This window comes from Ciconia boyciana, chromosome 26 (genome assembly GCF_034638445.1).
Source record: "Ciconia boyciana chromosome 26, ASM3463844v1, whole genome shotgun sequence".
NCBI classification, from domain to species: domain Eukaryota; kingdom Metazoa; phylum Chordata; class Aves; order Ciconiiformes; family Ciconiidae; genus Ciconia; species Ciconia boyciana.
This window is the reverse complement of record NC_132959.1, coordinates 2,107,029-2,126,047: the sequence shown is the minus strand read 5'-3', so window position 1 is coordinate 2,126,047 and position 19,019 is coordinate 2,107,029. Positions and strand designations below refer to the sequence as shown.

Sequence of the window (19,019 nt, the reverse complement as noted above, 5' to 3'; positions counted from 1 at the left end):
GGTGAATGACTGTCCCTGTCTCGCTCTGCCGTCGGTTGGGAATCCAGGTTTTCTGCCCTGCAGGATTCTGCCTCCTTTCTTTGCTTTCCGCCCCCCTTTCCTGATGCTGCTTCCCCACGTCAAAACCAGGAGGGGGGCAGCCAGGAAAACTTTCACATCTCTGCTTTAACATGGAGCAAGAGAGTCCAGCAACTGCCTCCTCCTTCCATGCGGGCAGCGCGGGCAGCACAAGCAGCCCTGCCCGCACCCCTTTTGCCGGGGGGATGAAAACCCCGCTTTTGGGGAGGCACAGGCCCTTCCTCACTCGGTGTTTGGGAAGCTGGGCGGTATGGTTCCTCTCCCCTTTGCTCAATTTCCCAAAATAAGAGTGTTCAAGGCGTTTAGAAATGCTCTCCCTTCCCCTCTGTGCCGAGAAAGAAGGGTCTCTTTGATGGCGGGGGGGGGGGGGGTGCTCTGCCAGGAAGAGAGGAGGAGGAGGTGGTTTGGGCAAGCGGAGGGTAGCTGAAAGCAAGGAGGAAGAGCAACAGCATATGGATGCGATCGTATCGATTCGCTTTAGCTGCCTTGCCTTCCTCGCCTTCTGTTTGCTGAAATCACCCTCCGAAAAGGGATTTTTTTAAATTTTTTTTTTTTTTTTTTGAGCCTGCCTTGGCTGCTGACAGGCTGGAGGAGGAAGGGGGGGGGGTTATGAGCCTGTGGGGAACGACGTCCTTCTGGAAGAAGGTGTGGGAGGTTTTGACTCTTATTTCTCGGTGTTCTTCGGTGGGGGTTGGGGAAGGATTGCAACAACAAGCGGTTCAAGAGGACGGTGGTTTTTAAGGATTGTGCGTGGTTGGCTACCGGCAGAGGAGCGCGTGCCTTCTCACCGGGGAGCTGAGGGCCGGCCGTGTTTGAGCTGTCTAGGTGTGCAGGGAGAGCCCCCACCCCTTGAAATGCTGGTGCTCTGCTCTGGCACATCCCTGGATTTTAAATAGCCCGTGATGCTCCTGTCACCGGGGGCAAACACGATTTTGGCTCATGTGGCCGTCGCGGGAGCTCGGTGCAGCCGTCGAGCTGGGATGCCGCTGGGACCGGGCACCCTCGGGGTGAAACGATGCCTTTACCGCATTTGTACCTTATCCGAAACGGGGTTCGTGTCCCCTTGGTCGGGTGTCTGTAGGGATCCCCCTGCCTCGCCGTGATTTAGGAGCATGCCTGGAATTTGTTGCATTCCTGGTTCTCCTGGGCGCATCGGAGCTGTTGATCGCCCGGCGGTGGGAAACGGCCAAAAAGACCTGTCTCGGGGCCGGCGACCTGATTTCCGAGCCGTTAAGATCTTTAGCGTGAGGTGCAACCTTCGCTTCGGCGCTTTTCCTGATCACGAGGCTGCGTGAAACCGAATGTGACGTGCAGCTGACAGGGAGCATCCATCTTTGCAGCGCTGCGGTTTGCCCGTGCCGAGAGCGGCCTGGCTTCCTCTTCCGATGGCTAACGGGCTCCTGCCGGTCATGGCACCCGGCTCCACTTGGAGCATCCCGGTCCCTGCTGTGCTCCCGGCTGCTCTGGAGCAGGGTGGAGGATCACTGCCTTCTTTCAAATGTTTCTGGGAAAGGGAGAGCAGAAATAGCTACTCGGCAGAGTTAATTAAACTTAAGATGCTCTTGAAAGTGTCTTTTCTGCCAATGTTTTCTTCCGAGGGAGCGGTGCGGGGCTCGTGATCAACCGCTCGGAAGATGCAGGGGGGTTTGGATGAGAGGAGCTTCCCGGATTCATTCACTGAGCTGCTCTCGTCGCTCACTACTCCCTTCAGCATTTAAGGAGAAACAATCACCGAAGACTTTTTTTTTTCTTTTAATTTATTTCCCTGTTAATTGACAATTCTCTGCGCTTTGTTCTTCCCCATCCTGCAACTACGAACCGCTCACCGGACCCTGATCTTGCGGGGGGTAGTGGGCTGCGGCCCCTGTGCACCGGGATAACTCGCCCCTTTTTGGGAGCCTTTGTCTGGCAAGCGGCCCCACTCATCCCGGCTTGGAAGGAGTCCTGTTGCACCGCTCTGTCGTAAGAATCGCTGATTTTTTAAAACATTTTGGCAATAACGAGAACTGGGGGGGGAAATCCCTGTTTTTTTGGGTTTTTTTAACAACCCAGCGTATTACCCCATGGAGAGAAACTTTTATTTTTTTAAAGGGGCGTTTGGTTCGGGTAGTGTTTAAAGCTGCTGGTGTGTGAGCACTGAACGCGTGGCTCTGCATCGTTTAAATGAAAGAAACATCGTAGAAATGTTTCTGGGTTTTTTTTTTAAAAAAAAAAAGAGATTGGCTATAAATCTAATCCCCATGTAAAGCTATCCACCTCACGCGCAGAAATTCAACCTATCAGGCCGTGCCACATGCCGCTGCAGTTTTATAGCGTTGGATCGACTGCTGGAAGATGGAGAAGAAACTTACTTTTACGCGGAGCTGCCGTGCCGAGACCTCGCTGGCGCTTCTGCGCGGGCAGGTCGAGCGCGGACGCGGTTCGGGAATCCATTTGCTTCCGTAGCTCCTCGGTGCCGCGAGCGATCCCTCCGTGGAAAGCCGTCTTTTTGGGTTTCGCCCAGAGACTCGTGGATTTCTGCTCCTTAATCTCGAGGCGGTTCAGAGGAGCCTGGTTACAGATGGCTGGGGTTTCATTTGCAGTGACTTTTTTGTTGTTGTTGTTGCATGTAGGTTATTTTGCAGGTTTTTTTAAACACGTGGGATGATATATCGCTGTTCCATAACTTAGTTTGCATCATCTCGGGGTGATGCACCAAGCAACGGGGCCTGGGAAGTGAGATGTTGCGATGAGCCTGTATTTCTCTCCTTCGCTGTTATGGATAGACTTCACGTCATTTCTCTTGATCGGTTTCAGTATTTCAGGTAATTTGGCTATTTAAAAAAAAAATCATAAGTATTCTCTGCCTCAGCTGCGCTTTCTTCAGGAGGTTTCTGTGGAAGGCGGTGGAAAAGCGAGGAGCTGTGCTCGCACGCGTCCCGGTGGACCGTCTGCCCGGGGAGAGGCTCGTTTTGCCTTGGCGTGTATTTATTGTGAGAGGTGGAGTTGAAAGGATTATCTGGGTCATTTGAAAAAGAGATTTTTTTTTTAAAATTAGTTTTTTTCCCTTAAAGAGCATTACTCTGAAATTGGGACTTTGACAAATACGTCAACCTGCCTGGTGTGACGCTCAGGATCTGATCTTGCTTTCGGGGGCCCTCACGGTCCGGTTGGGGTGGATGACAAAGCTTCGTGGCTGGACGGCTGCCGGTGGCCTGGGGATGTGCAGTGCTTCTTGTCTTCCTGCTTTTTTTTTTTGGTTTTTTTTTTTGTTGTTGTTAAAGCTGGAAATGAATGGACATAAAGTTTAGCTAACCTTAAAATGGAGCTACGTACCTGGTGGCTCTCGTGGTGCTTTCCGGCTCTCTATGGGGAGAGTTGAGGCTGATGGTGACGTTCCCCCTGCCCCGAGCATTGCCAGCCGAGCAGCGCGTCCCAAGCTTTCCTGCTCTTTCCCGGACCTCCAGCTAAACTGGAAACCGGCCTTCGGACACCGCTGCCTTCATGCGCCAAACCTGATTTGGAGAGAAATTGTTTCCCGGGTTAATTGGGCAGAGGATGGAAGCTGTCCCGGTGTCGTGGTGCCTGCGTCCGGCGATGGACGTGGCTCGGCTTTGGTGGGGATACGGAGAGAAACCGCCTCGGGCTGGGGAGGGGAGCGGGGACTCGGGGACCCCCAGGTGCGAGGGGGTCGTTTGGGCATGGCAGGTCCCGTCCTTGAGCTGGGCAGCTTTTTCATCTCGTACTATTCCCTTGGAGGCATTCCTTCCCCTTTGCTCTCTCCCCTTCAGATACCCAAAATCTTAAAAGAATGCTGTTAGGACTTTTTTGTTGTTTTTAATGGAATCAAGAAAAACTGAAATAGTTCCAGGGATGGTTTTGTTGTTTTTCCCCAGTGTGATCCATATAACTGGGGCAATGAGCTCTCTATAATGAATACAAGAGTGAGGTTTGCCCTCTGTTTGTTTTAACAACTCTAGGTGCTACTTCTAACAGAACAAAGCTGTGTTTTCAAGTAGAGCTTTGGCCTGTTTGCTGATAATACTGCCCTAAGGTACAGGGGCTTCCTTCTTGTGACTGATCGGTTCCCTCCTGTCGCCTTACGGTCTTGTCTTGTTCAAAACATGGATGATTACCCAGGTCGAATGTTTTTAGGTTTGTCAAGCGCCTCATTGCATGCACAGACCTTGGAAAGCTCATCCCCATCCGCGGGAAGTGGGTCAGGGAAGAGGCTACAGTGCCGGGATTTATTCTTTTTTTTTAATTCTCCATGATTTTCATATAAATGTGGCGTATTGCTTCTAATTGCTCGCTCAGCCCTCGCAAAGACGGGATTATTTAAGATGCATTGAGGAAAGGGGGATAACGCTAAACTTCGGATCGCAGTTAGTTTTACAACTCTGCCCCTTGGATGCGGAATATCATCCGGTTATTTGTGATAACGGTATCCGGAATATGCCTGAAATCCTTCTGAAGACCAGCACCAGCATTTGGAATTTGGAGGGTGTGAGGAGAGGCGCTTCCAAGCCTCCTCTCTAAAATTAGACTGAAGACCGGCACGGAGGAGTCTATAAAGAGCCTCGGGGTTTTTTTTTTCCACGGAGCATTGACGTGACCGTTGCATGTCAGTCCTGCATCCATTTTGTTTCATCCGTAATCAAAGTCTTTCGGCTTTGTGGCGGCAGCAGGTATTTCCAGGTAGGTGGTACCAACTCCGGTGGAGCCGTGCACGTACCGGGATGGCTTAACAGGCTTTCACTGGGTGGAGGGTGCTACTGCTCAGGTTTGAGTGCGTATTTTGGGGCTGAACCCTGAAATTGTCCGATTTCAGAGTCCTGGTGGTAGATTAGAGGCAGCCTTCGCTTACAAGCCCTGCCTGGTTCCTCACGGTCGGAGGAGCATCCCGCCGGATGATGGAAAGAGTTGCAAGAGGGGAGAGAGAGGCATTAAAAGACCATTAAGGTGGTGACGGAAAGCAAAAGCCAGAGAAGTTCTCGGTTCGGGCTGAAATGAGCCGTCTCCCCTCTGGTCCTGCGGCGCAATGGAGAGTGCCGAGGAAGGAGGAAAGGTGTCCTGTTGTGCTCAGAGTCACGGGAGGATCTGCCCTGAGCCGTGCGTTTCCTCCTGCTTATTGGTTTTCGTCGCAGCAGTTGGCGTTCTCGTCGCGGTTCTTTTCCTGTGTAAATTTTTCATGCCTGGTCTTTAAAGGCAAATCTCGCTGCTGTTGAATATGCAAACGCGCGGTGCCGTCGGTGGGGCGGCTGGTGCATGCGCTCTCCTCTCCCAGCGTGCCGGCTGCCGGAGCCGTGCGCTGGTGCCTTTCGGGCGCCTGCGTCAAAATAGCAGCTCTGTACGGCTGCGCGGGGGCCAGACGGTGCTGCTAATAAAATAACTTGTGGCCGTGTACCCTTCGGTTCAACGGAAGAGTTAAAAATGGTGTAAAACACCCAGTTCTGGATCCTGTAGGGTCAGTGGTAGCTGTGCTGCTGCTCTGCACCCCGGTGCTGCTGGACTTGGGCTTCTGGGGCAAGTTGTAGTGACCACAAGCTCAAACCGCCTGAAGCCAATAAGAGTATTTTTCTGGAGTATCCTGGATTTAGGCCTCATTTTCATTGCATCTCAGAAAATGAATGCAAGAATCCCATTTTCTTTGGGATTAGACCTAACTAAAACCCATCTGTCATCTTGGGAAGAGGATGCCGCTGCTTACTGCCTGTTTTCCGTCTCCTGGACCTGCAGCTTTGGGTTATGCCCTGTCCGTACCTGAGAGCAGAGCAGCTATGTGCTTTGATACGTGAAGATAAAACATTTAAATACTTATCCTTCATTCCAGTTAATACTCTGGTTTGGTATCAGGGGCTAGAAACAGGATCTTTATCACCAAACCTGCATGAAGATAAATATTTGCAGGGAATAGAAACCCTTCTGCCTGCACCATCTCGAAGCGTTGCCTTTCCCCATCCAAATCTTTCTGGGCCTGATGTTGCGGTCTGGGATGGCTGGGGTTCCCCTGGGGAGCAGACGGGCACATCCCTCCTCTTCCCAAGGCAAGAGGGGTCCCGAGAGGCAAGCTACGGAAATGGGATTTCGGAGGAAAGAGGCCAGACCTCCCCCTGCTGTCTTGGGGAGCTCATGTGTTGGGATCAGGCTTTTTTTCCTTCTTCTGCCGAGCCCGAATACCTTTTGGTCGCGTCCCTACCAGCCAGGAAACAGATGGAAGTGTGTTTCTTCAAGCTCCCAGCAAGGAAGGAGGATGCGTCCTCCTGAAATGCCTCTCATCGGAGACTAAATCTAGCTCTTTTCCCCCAAACCGTTTGCCCTGGTGAACGGCTCCCCGGTCTCCTCCGGTCTGTGGAAGAAGCTTTCTCATCGACATCCCAGCACGAAGACTTGCAAAGCAAATGTGCGAGATCTCGCTCTGCACCGCCCCGGTATCACATCCTCACTTCGAGGAGCAGGGGAGACGTGAATGGAGATGGATAACGTAAAATCCTCCTGCCGATGAGGTTTTTGCTGCTGACAAGTTCTGGGTTTAACGGTTTGCTTGTCTTTTTTTTTTTTTTTCCTTTCTTTTCCCAACTGCCTAACACAGTTTGTAGGAGAAGAAAGATAATTCACTTTAATGAATTATAAAACTTGTTTCACTGCAGTGGGTCTTCATTTTTCCTTTTGTCTGCAGCAGAGTCACTGTTTGAGTAGAATAAAATTAACTTAGTCCCTGAAAAGACAAAAGAGCTGAAACTCCTCGCTGCTGAGAGGAGCTGAGGGAGGGAGGGGGCAGGACATTATCTCAAAGGCCCCATATGCTTTGCCAATCATAATGTTTTGGGGTTTTTTTTGTAATCTGGAGTTTTATGTTTAAACACTTTGCCATTTAAAAATGGTTCTTTTATATATATGTATTTTTGTTTTCCCAGTCAGTCGCCGAGAGCTATACGCATGTATCCGGAAACAAACTGTGTAAAATTAATGAAACTCTGCAACATCTTTACAAACACCTACAGGCGTAGTCTCCTCTCCGTCTGCACTCCGGCAACTACCCGTTTTTAGTGAGGGGCCGAGATATTGAATGGAAACCCTACTTGTCCGTTATGCTGTGTGACTTGCTATGTAATCATAGGGAATTTTAAGACTTACGCTGTCGAGTATTCATTAAAGTTGGATCGTTGTCTCAGTTAGGTGGCTGAGTGAAGGTCCGCACCGGGGCTTGGACTGGGGAGTAGCTGGAAATCCGGGCATCAGCTGAGCTGCTCCCAGTTTAAAACCACCCTTTAGGTGGTGGTTTGTAGCGATTACCCAGAGCGGGCGACCTATGTGCGGGTGTAACCCGCGCAGGTGGGAGATCTGCTCCTGTATCTGGAACGAAGCCCTCCGCTCCTCAAACACATCTGTTAACGCCCCGCGCAGTCTGGCTTACCTTTGTCGCCAGCCAAGAGGTGATGCTCTTCAGATTTTTTTGTTTTTAAAAGGGGATTTTGAGTGAAAGGAAATCAATCAGACAGATGCAGACTTTCCGAGAGTTTCAAAATGGTTGCTTGGTAGTCGTCCCTTGTTGAGTAAGTCCAAACCCAATGCATTTTCCCTTTCTGTGAATCACTCCTTAACTTGCTTCTTATTAAAGTCCCTGATTCTAATTTAATCTTGGAGACCTGACAACTTTAAATACCTACTAGTGCAGCGTGTGTCCGATTTGGCATTTCAATAGCTTATTGTTTTAGTCCCTGCAACAATTTCAACAAACCAGCGGCCGTGCAGAGGAAGGCGGCACTTCGGTGGCCGGAGCCTCCGCTCTCGATTTCGAGGCACTGGTTTAACGTAACGCTCCGTGTTCGGTACCCCTGGAACAACACATGGGTCCGCTGAAATAGAGGAAAGATGCTAAGAGACTTGTTTTTAAAGGAATGGCTTTAACGGAAGGTCAGATCCTGAATTTCTTTAGCAATACCGTTTTAAAATAACCGCCCTTCCGGGCTTGGGTGTATTTAGTCGGTGTGTTTTGCTGAGATTTGGATAAATCAAAGGAATGATGGGTTGGGAAGCTTGCTGCAAGCCACCAAGGATGTCTCAATAAATTGCTGGGCACCATATGGCAGTTTCGGGTGTTTCTCTCAGTGTACCGGTGAGCCCATTTTCTCGATGGCTTGCAAATGGGGTTTGGTTGGACCACCAGCAGCCCCTGGACTCCTTGCTTTCTCTTCCCCATATGGGCTTTTTTTGTTGTTTTGCTCTCACACTGGCATTTTTGTGCTAATTGTACTTGCTTTACTCTCATTTAGTCTGCTGCTCTGAAATATGTGGACCCAAAGTGCCGCTCGCTAGTTTTACGTTTCAGCGCTGAAAACAACTGGACTGGGAAGCCGGCAGCTGCTGGACATGGTTAGCTTCCCACGCTTTGTGGTGAGGATAGAAATAGGACTGCCGTCCATTCGCTTTCCGGTGGGATAGCACCATGATGAAAATATCGCACTGCAGCTAGTTGGTGGTGTCATGGATGGTGACCGGTCTGTTAAAATTGCCATTAAAAGTGAGTGAGGGGAGCTAACCTTGGCACTCTATTGAATTTTTCAAAAGGAGATCAGTCAAAGGACAGATCTGAGCCTTGGTTGTGTTGCGTTTTAGAGAGAATTGATAATTTCAGAGGGGTTAACCCCAGACCTGGACTGAACTTGGGTAGTGGGGTTACGCCGGTTGTGAGCAGCCCGTAGAAAACGAAATAACTGTGAATTAGGCTGAGGCAGTCCTGGTGGTCTTTTCCTGGTGAACGTTGTTCTGCTTCCTGTGAGTTTGCTGGTGAAACCTTGTTCACCAGTTCCTTTGCCTTGAGATTAGCAGCCTTTGAAGTAGTATTGAATGGCAAATTAAAAAAAAAAAAAATTCATTCCTTTCCTCATGTAATCATCTTCCAGTTTTACCAAAATATTTTTCAAAGTACTTGCTGTTAGTCTGAAGCTGTATTATGATGATGACGGTCATCTGCTTGCTATTGGCTAATGAGAAGGAAGAAAAGCAGGTCCAAAAAAACGTGAAGAGGAGGGGGTTTGGTCCAGGATCCCTCTGTTTTGGAGGAGAAGAGGCAGCTCGGATGACAGATTTATAACCAAAGGACAACGAAGGTGGGGAATAAGCAATGAGGGAAGAGAGGAGTCCTGCTGAAACCCACCCTATTCCCATCGCTCGCTCTGCTGCAGAAAGCTGTCCCGTTTGGGTCCTGCTGTGTTGGAGACTTTCCGGTGCTCCCGGGCACAATGAAGAGCAGTGACACACCACAGGACCGGGTTTTTTTGGTGGTTTTTTTTTTTGTTTTTGTTTTTTCCCCCAGAAAAATGATTAGGAGAGATTTATTGTTCTTTAGATGTGTTGATTTGAAATACCAGCAGCATGGATGCAAGTCTGTATCCTGACCTGTCCTTCGGTTCCACGTGGAGCCTTGCCTGGAGATTCAGCGCGGGATTTGGGCAACGCTGAGGAGCGATGCTGCCGGTGTCCCCATCCTTTAGTGATACAGGGATGTTATTGCTTTGAATTGCTGACTTTATTACTAGTCCTATATTTACACCACCACCAACTGTCCGTTGTTGGATGTTTAGTTCTGGTTGAAGTTAAAATTCAATAGAAGTGTTGTAATTAAATCTTTTTCTCTTCCCCAATGACTATCGTGACGTTTACTGCTCTTTGGATCATGGGCTTTCTTCTTCTCATAACTTCATATAATGGGTTTGTATATGAAATTAGCCTTCCTGCCATCTTCACACCGAGTGTTGGGAGTCTTCTGGGCTCAACCTCATTACCAGCATCTACCTCCAAACCCACCCTCTGCTCTTCATCTCTTACACCCTTCTCCTGCGTAGTTAAATGCGATGGATTCATCACTTGTCCCTGGTGTCGGGAGCGTTACCCAATTTTATTGCTTATTTTGGGGTTGTGGCACCGTCGTCGTTTCCTGGGCCAGTGTGCGGTGGTCAGATTCTGGGCTAAATCTCACCCTGCTGTTACTTGGGTACCACGCTGCGTTAGTCCTTTAACAAGTGACTTTATAATTCAAACTTTCCAAATATTTCGTCCCAATAAATTAACTCCAGGCATCCTACTTTTCTGGTCAGCCGCCTCTTTCTTACCTTCCTGATAACCTGGGAAAGCTTGAAGGTTTGCCGCCCTAGAGACCCTTGCCACCCGTCCTTTGTGTATTATATATAAGAATCGCTGTAAAAGCGTAAATGAAGAGAAGACGGGGACTTCTGGGCTAATCACCCAGCAGAGCTGACAGGAATGGGGAGAGATTTCTCAGCGATGGATCACCTGCAGATAATGAATTGGGTTCGGGAAACAGAGCCGCATAAAAGCAGCTATTGTTAGCACTTTTGCAGACTTCGTCAAAGGCCTTTTCATACTGGAAATAGAAGCACCCAGAGGATAGGTCCTTGTGAAAGGACCCTAAAATTCAATTAAATGAACAGTCCAGTGATGTTTTACCAATACCTTTCCCCATCCTGGCCATAAAGATCTTTCAGAAGCCTTGCAACAGCGGGATAAAGGACAGGGCAGGAGGAGAGATGTAAGGCATCTTCAACCACTTCTAATTTGTTGGAAACAGTTTCATCTCTGCCGAATCTCCGCACGCCTTAAAACAAGGATGAAAGGCCTGGAGGAGGATGGCGAGTATGGAAAAAGCGTGAGATGGTCCTAAAAATCAGAGAATAGAAACGGCTGAGGACAGAGAAAAAATGCTGAAGAAACTTTTTGCCGTGGTGGGCTGATGTCAATGAGGAGGTGAGATAAAGAAGTCTAGGATGGAGATTTCCCTAGAGGGAACCATTTGAGGTAGCGCAGTCTCCTCCTTGATAGCGGTTGATGTTTCTCCATGACATGGTGAAGAAATTACAAGCTGCAAGGCTGGGCAGAGTCTCCCTGCAGTGCCCGGGGAGGTGAATACCAGTGAATACCAGTGAGTACCAGTGTACGGGCTGGGGCTGCACTGAGCATCATACGTGGACCCAGTGCTGGGGAACTGAATTTCGCCTGCGAAGACCCGCAGCCGAGGACACGTTGCTGAGGCGTGAATGTTGACAGTGAGCAAAAACATCTCAATTCTGGGTTTTAAATGAAGAGAGTGTCAACTTTGTCTGTAATCGGACCCAAGCAGCATTACGTTAAAGATAACTGCAGTCTGCGGAGGGAAAGGAGAACCGGTGCCGGGATGTTGGTGAGACAGCTGCCTCCAGCCCTGCCTGGACTTGAGAAGCATTTCCCAGGTATTGCCACGTAGGTTTTTTCCCCAGGATTGAACAAATACCGTGAAAGATGAGTGTTTGCTCCCTGGGAGAAGCCACGTGTGCCCATCTCTGCGTGGAGGGGCCAGACCCACCAGCGATGACCACCAACCGCAGCACATCGGAGGCTGCGGGTTTCTTCGTGCCGTATGGAAGAGAGGTTTCCTAACGTAATATCTTCTTTTTCCCCCGCGAGACCCCAAAACACATCATTTCTTCAAGTGGAACCTCAGGGTTTCTGAAGACTTCTCAGCTGTAATGTGCTTGGGCTTTCTCTTAAAAAATACCAATTTCTTAACCCGCGCTTCTCTTCTTCGTCCTCCCATGACCTGCCACTCAGTCTGCAGGTTTTTGGTGGACGCAGCCTGGAAATAAGTCTTATTGGGGCCCAAACCACCACCTCATTAGTTTATAAATCTATGGTAACTACCATGTAATTAAAGCCTAATTAGTTATTTCCCCCTTTGTAAACGAAATTGTTCCATTTTATCTAATAAAGGCAAACTCGGGTAGTACCAGTGCTTGGAGTGGCATTGAAACTCTGCTTAATTACCAGATTCTCTGCAGCCCATAGGTTGACTAAATACATGATAGTTACTGGGTATTATAGATTACATGGTTATTTGTGCACTGTGTAATAGCTTTATTTTTAGAAGATGATTTGATAATGCTTTCAGCGTGTAAAACCAGTGAAACCTGTGTGCGCTATCTTGAAAAAGATGTAATTTGTAAGTCGATCACTTCTGCTTGCTCCATAAATAAATTAAGTGTAGTACTAATACTAATTACATGCAGGGAGTCTCTCCAAATTGACGCCAGTGCTCTTGTTAACCTTTGATTAGCACCATTTTGTGATTTGCAACCCAAAATGGAAGGTTCCGATTTCATCAGTTATTTCAGCCGTCCGGTCACACCAACCGTTTTCATCTGAACTGTTGAGATGCCGATTCCCATTCCGTGTTTGGCAAAGCCGGGTTTGTGCTGGGTTTTGGGGTAATCTGTCCGTTCACCAGCTTTGGACAATGCTTGAACGGACTCGTTAACGAAGGGGGTTAGACCAGACCGGTCCCAATAAAGGATGCGGCGTGGGAAGGTGGATGAGGCCTTTCCCTTTGGATAGGAACTTTAAATGGTAAAATATATTGGAGATATAAGTAATAAATGGTAAAATGTATTGGAGATGCCTTGTGAAAAGGATACAGTCATTCAAAAAATTCTGTTTGAAGTTTTTTAACCTATTTCTGGATGTGTATCGGTAGACGTTTGGGTAGGGTAAGCGTCGGCAGCCCAGCTTCGCTTCGCTGTAACGTCAGGCTTTCCCTCTCTCGAGTTCTCCATTCTGGCTTGCGAAGACAGGAGAATATTGGTTTTATTTCTGCTTTCAGCATAAAGAAACTGAATTCGATAATTCTGATTTTATAAAAAGCTGATGGAGTGGCGGAGCCGGACTAAGATGAATGTGAATCATTTCCGTCCTTGTTGCTTTTGGAGGAACTGCTCGGTGTGCTGGATGCTCAAAATGCACGTTAATTCCTTAACGAGGCCTCAAACTCGTCACCATCATCCCTACTGCTGCTTCCTCCTGCATTTCATCTTTAGTCGCTTGATTCCACCTCTAGACTTTAGGGCATCCTTTCCTTCGCCGTAGGGAACGGTGCCAGAGCCGCGGGAATCGGTCATCTTTGAGATTTGGGTAAAACAGCTCAGCCTGAGGTTTGGTAGAGCTGCTCTCTGCTGGAGTCCGGTCTCAGATGCCACCAGCCAAAAATCCTACCGGATCCTTCCTCTCCGCCGGAGGGAAGATGAGATGCCAAACCCACAGCCGGTGTCTTCGAAACCATCCGGGTGGTTGAAACCGGTCAGAGCTCCAGACCGGGCTCCGCTGTCCCAAGGGTGCGGAGATGCCCTCCTCCAGCGAGCGGGGATGCTGTCACCCATGCTGCTGGTCCACCCTCGTGCCGCGGTTGGCTTTGCCGGCATCCCTCGGCATCTTCGCTGGGACCGGTGTGCCGTGAGCCGGGCGCTGGAGAGGATGCTTTGACGCCTTACCCTACCTTGGGGTGCAGGGGTTATTTTTTTGGGGGGGGGGAGTAAAGCCTTGCACGCGCCAGCTCGGCGTGCAGAGCGTCGAGGGACCCGACCGTCGTTTTTCGGGAGCGAAACAGTTAAAATACCATCAGAGGAAAGGAGCTCTCATGAATGAAGACAAAGTTTGGCGGGGGGCCAGGGGCTGCTGGCGGCCGGGGGGAGGGAGGGGGCGGCAGCCAACTGACTCTTATACCACAACCCACTTGAAAAAAAAAAAAAAAAAAAAAAAATTAAAAAAAAAAAAAATTAAGAGATAATTCCATGTCCTGAGGTTACAAACCGGCTGCAACTGGTTTTTTTTCAGGTTTTTTTTTTTCCCTCTCTCTCTCTTTTTCCCTACCCCGCGAGGCATCATGGGTAAAAGTAAGCATCCCCCTTTTCTTTTGTTTAATATAACAGTACAGCGCATGATTGGCAGGGAAGTGCCCGTTTTGAGACAGGGTTTCTGCAGGTCCCTGGAGGGGGATGGCACGCGGGGCCGCCCATGCTCTTCCGAGAGGGCTCCTCGTAAAAAAAGCTTGGCTCTTCCTCGCCCTCCTCTCCCCCCTTCCCGCTCCGCCATCCCCGCTCCCCGGCTCTCCTGTCCCCCCTTCTTTTCTCCCTAATTTTCTTGACAACTAGAGGAGGCAGCAGGAATATTGTACCTGTAAGTATTCTTTAGACTGTCCTTTTTTTATTTTATTTTTAATATTTTTTTAACAGACAAAAGGCTCTTTATGGATTATCAGATCTGCTTTTTCTCTCTCTCTTTTTTTTTTTTTTTTAAACATGAGTTTGGCAGCTAAATGTAATGTCTTTACAGAATATTTTAAGGAGAAAACTAGCACTGTTGCTTGTATTTGCTGTTGGAACCGTTCCTTTCCCTCTCCCCCCCTCCAAAAAAACCCCACCTCTCGCCAGGCTCCTACCATCGCTATTCTGCTGGAATTACTAAATCCAACCCTCCCCGCTCTACCGCTGCAACGGAAAGCTGATTTAGGGTATTTAAAAAAAAAAAAATAAATTTATTATATTTTTTTTTCTTTTGTCTCTAGCGCCGATGGTTTGATGTAACAGCATCCCCCCCCATTATTTTATTTTATTTTTATTTTTTTCTCCTTTCGTCTCAGCCCCGGCCCCGCTGTGCACGGAGGCCGCCAGCTGACGGGCGCGCGTGGCTCGCCGCCAGCGCGCAGGAGCGTGCGGCGCGCACAAAGGCAGGGCCTGCAGTCGAGGAAATCGCGGCGCATTATATAAGGAAGCCTGCGTCATCCCCGGCTTGCTCAGCCTGACGGATGGGGAGGAGAGGTGGAGGAGGATGGAGGCGAACGCTCCCCTTTCCCCCCCTCTCCTTTATTACTAGTATTATTATATTTTTTTTTTTCTAACTGACCGGTTCATCGAGGGTGGGGAGTGTTTTCCAGCTGGCAGGGCTGGCTTTCCCCAAAGCGTGCGATCGCAGCCAAATTCCCCGTGAAGCAGGAGGAGTGTTTTTATATTTTTTTCCCCTCATTGAGGGGCAAAAAGCAGCTTTTTTTTCCTTTCCCCTCTCCCCATCTGCCACAACCTGAAAATGGTTTCACGGGGTAAGGTGTAAGGTCCATTGCGCTGGATGCAGCAGCCGTCATTACCTCCTCCTAATAAATTAACTTCGCTAAAAAATGCAAACTTAGGAGGGGAAGATAGGAGAGGGAAAGAAGCACTTTTTCTGCCCGCCGCCTGCTCCCCACCGTTAGGTTCGTACTGTGCAAAACTCGACCTGGGGTTGCAAAACCGGGGCTGCTCCGAGCCGGCCAGCGGTGATTTGGGGTCTGGAGGGGCCGGGGTTGTTTCACCAGCCATGCTGTCCCCTCCGCTGCAGCCGTGGGCGTTTCATCCAGCGAGACGGAGTCGATTTGGAAGTTGCGATGTGTCTGTACCGACCCCGGCGCTTTTAGAATCATAGACAAATATTTTGTCCGTTCGTTTATTAATTTGCTTTCTGGACGGGGCTCCGGTTTGGCGGGGAAGGGCGAAGGAAGCCGGGTGGGGAGCAGGGGCTGTCGGAGGGGGGGACCGGTGTCTCCCATCGCTCAGAGCTGGGGATGGGAAGGGGAAACAGCAGAACTGTTTAACGAGTTTGCGCCGAAACGACCGTAAGAATTTACGGTCTGCTGCAACCGAGAGACAGCTTCCCGATCCTGTCGAAAACTAGCCTCACGGTTTGTCTTCTAAAATATTTTCTTTGTCTTTTTTTTTTTTCTCCCCCTCTCGTGCATCTGAATGGCAGGGAGAAGCCTTGCTTAAACCCCCAATTTATGAATAACTCTCCTTTTACGCTCGGTGAATTTTTTTAAAGACTCTGCCAGCTATTTTCTCTTTGTTAAGGCTGTATTTAGGGCTGTGTGTTTCTTTAAAGCCTCGTGCACGTTCTGCTCTTGATAAAATCTCCGCGATAGGCCCTACATATTTTCTTTCTTACCTGCATAAAAATTCCTCCACAGGGCTGTAGCGTAGTATTTCTCTTTGCAGCTCACACAATAATCCGAGCCCAGCGTAGTATTTCTTGACAACTTACAATCCGTAGCATCAGGATTCAAAGAGCAGCACGTTTTTATTCGATAGTGGGTTTTGGTTTTTTTTTTTTCCCCTTTGCATCAGTGTTCTTGCAGATCTTTCTTCAGACTGCCGAGCCGTTAAGTCATAATTACCTTTTTAGGTTATTATCCTTTTTATAGTATTGTATGGAAATGCTCGTCTTGGGAGCCAGCCATTTTGTGTGTGCTGTGTTGAAATGCATTTTACGATGTAGATGTTGGTTTGTATTCAGCCTAGATGGAAGCGAAGACGTCGGAGCGGTGCATGTGCCGGGCTCTCGGCAGCCCCTAGACACACGATTTCATCCCACAGCGCCGGCGGGCTCTGGATGAGGAGCCAAACCGTGTGAAACCTGTGGTTTGCTTACGGGCTTGGTGTGTTTTTAGGCGTGCGAGGGGAATCGTGCGGTTCAGGGGTGCAAAAGTGGCTTTTGAACAGCGGGAGTGGAGCACGTTCAGGTAAGTTGGACCTCGTGTCCTCAGCGCATGTAAATGCCATTTCTGCTCCCTGAGCCCGGCAGAAGAGGGCTTTAAACAGCCTTTATTCCACCGACATGATAGTTTTTAATATATAAATTACGGCGTGGCGTGGTTCCTGTTGTTTGGAGGGACCAAGATGGTGGCAGAGCTGCTTGGAGTGCCTTCGCTCTAACCTGGCCGCGGCACACGAGGACAGACACGCTGGTCGGGCATTGCGTCCCTGCAAACGTTACAGATAACGCAGGAATGTTGGGGTTTGGATGCTGGTGCAGGTGCCTGAGTTGCTGAGTCTCTTCTGCGCGACCCCGTGTGTTGTGAAGGTATTTGTTCTGGTAACCCAACCTGTTTGCTTTTTTGAACTAACGCAGCCTCAAATGTTTCTGAATTGCACGTGGAGGTGCCCGCTTCCCCTTGGGTTTTATTCCATGGGGTGGGTGGGGGGTACCCGCACTGCTTCCGAATCTCTCGTCCCAGTGGGGCTTATTCCTGCTGCTAAGCTGGGGCGAAGTCTGGTGTGAAGTCTAGGCTGAAGCTGGAAGCAATACTGAGCTGTCGATTCAGGCTGGATCTGGCACTCGGGTGGTGGAAGGGCGGCTCTGCGACCATCACCTTCCCTGGATGCTTAGGGTCTGCTTGGATGGCTTGGAAGAATAAAAAATACTCAGTTGGGATTTACTGGCAACTGGTGTTACTGGTGTTACTGGCTGTGTGTCTGTGGCTGAAGGATGGCGTCCTTCTAGTTGACGATGGTGACTGAAAACTGTTCGTGCCCGGGTGGGATGTGGGAGATGCTCTGCCCTCCTGGACCGTGTCACGTAGTCCGTGCCGGTGTTGGAGATATTTCTGTACGTCTCTCCTTCCCTATCAGGCCGGGAGAAAAAGCATCCTTCTCTTCTGCCGGAGTGTCGTTAGGCTGTAGTGGTCTGTGCACACGGATGGACTTATGCTGTGCTTGGGAAGAGTAGAAATTAATCTTTCTAGAAAATAGCCCTTCTCAAAGGGTTTAGGATGCTGCTGGTCTCCTGAAGCTGCTGCAGATGCCTGTCTATCTGTGTTCAGTTCTCGCTTCTCGGTGGATGGCGTTGGCACTTGTCCTTCACCGCTGCTCCCCACCCAAACTCTGCTAATAACCTTTGCAAAGGATTGTACGATTCCATTCCTCGTTTGAGTGTGACCAGCTTTCTTTTAATACAGCCTGCCTCCTTGCTCCATAGAGCTCTGGTTTAGCGACCTGCTTGTCACGGGGAGGATTTTCTCTCCTATAGGTGCATCCATAAATGTGTGTGCAGGAGATACACCCGTGCATGCTATTGCCCCTGCAAAATTTTTGGCGTCTGCAGTGCCTGATCATCGCGTGGTCATGCCGTAACGTGGAGCGGGGTCAGTACTACGCCGTCACGAACAGCCTGGCTTTCTATCCGGGCAATCTCTAGAGATGAACTACCCCGAGTGACTTCCTTGCCACCGGTCTCATCCTCACTGCGAGCATTGAGCATCTCAGCAGGCTTTGGGGAGCACTGCGAGCGCCCTGAACCAGGCAAGGGCCGAAAGATTTGCTTTTGGTGCTTCGTCCTCCAAGAAGGACCTGGCCAGGCCGGCGCTGCCTCCTCTGCTGCTCCGGGCTGGCTGATCACATCTGGTGCTGCGCCGAAGCTGTGTTGCGTTAGGCAGCAGGTCCAGGCAGGGTTATAAAGGTGAAGTCGTACCTGGATGGCAAAGAAATAAGAACAGAAATAAATGTGCCATCTGCAGATGGAGCACATCCCTTTGCCCTGTGCACCGGTACCCGGAGGCTCTGCATGGTCCGTGGTGCACGGCGTGTCCTCACCCTTCTCCTCTGTGGAAGACGAGCGGCCTTGCAAGGAGCAGAGCAGGTGCCAGGTCTGGTTTGTCCTTTTATTTTCCTTTCATGCTCCCTTGGAGGCAGGAATCCAGGTAGCCGCCTCGGCTCTTCCAGGGCTGTCGGCCTCCTCGGTGCGGCAGCTCCGCTCATAGTAACTCCTTGTGCTGCTGGAGCAGAGATGAGTAAGGAAACTGGTCGTTACTGGGCGGGGTGGGACTGGGAGTCCTTGTGTCACTGGAACCACGTGGCCGGGGGAAGATTTTCCTTTTAAGAAATGTCAGAGGAGATCTGTTGCAGAGTCCGTCTTGCCTCGGACGCTTGTGACGGTGGCCAGTATAAACAGCTTCGCAGGAAGGCAGGAGCAGGGTTGCCAGGAGGATTTTGGAGCACGCTGCAAAAAGTTTTAGCCCCGGATGGCTCAGAGAGAAGGCGGATCCGAGATCCCTCGTGGCAGATCAGAGATCCCTCGTGCAGGGAGTCCGGAGCAGAGGAAAAGAGGAGACTTTTCTCTTGCCCGGCCAGGGATGGAGCGTTGGAGTGTGTCCCATCTCGGCTGATCCATGCTTATTGTGGTTGATGCTGCCCGGAGTGTGGGCAGCCAGAAAGCTCCAGCCTGGGAGCTGGAGGAAGCCTCCGGCAGCGGTGGCATGACTTCTGGATGTCGTGGCCTTGACCTCGGGCTCCTCGCTTGGACTCCTGCGAGAAAGGAGAAGTGTAGGTTGCACCTCC

General features: G+C 49.9%; 1 protein-coding gene across 3 annotated transcripts in view; it reads left to right on the top strand.

Moving 5' to 3' along the window:
* Positions 1–19,019, top strand: part of GATAD2B (GATA zinc finger domain containing 2B) — a 44,083-nt gene that overhangs the window by 1,191 nt on the left and 23,873 nt on the right. Inside the window, exon 1 of one of the 3 annotated variants that reach the window (XM_072846519.1) lies at positions 13,827–14,058. The exons of 1 other annotated variant lie outside the window; for it this stretch is intronic. The gene's annotated coding sequence lies outside the window, so the exon portion shown is untranslated. Of the gene's footprint in view, positions 1–13,826; positions 14,059–14,800; positions 15,128–19,019 lie in introns of those variants that run through there. One more of the 3 variants, XM_072846520.1, reaches the window with a different exon arrangement.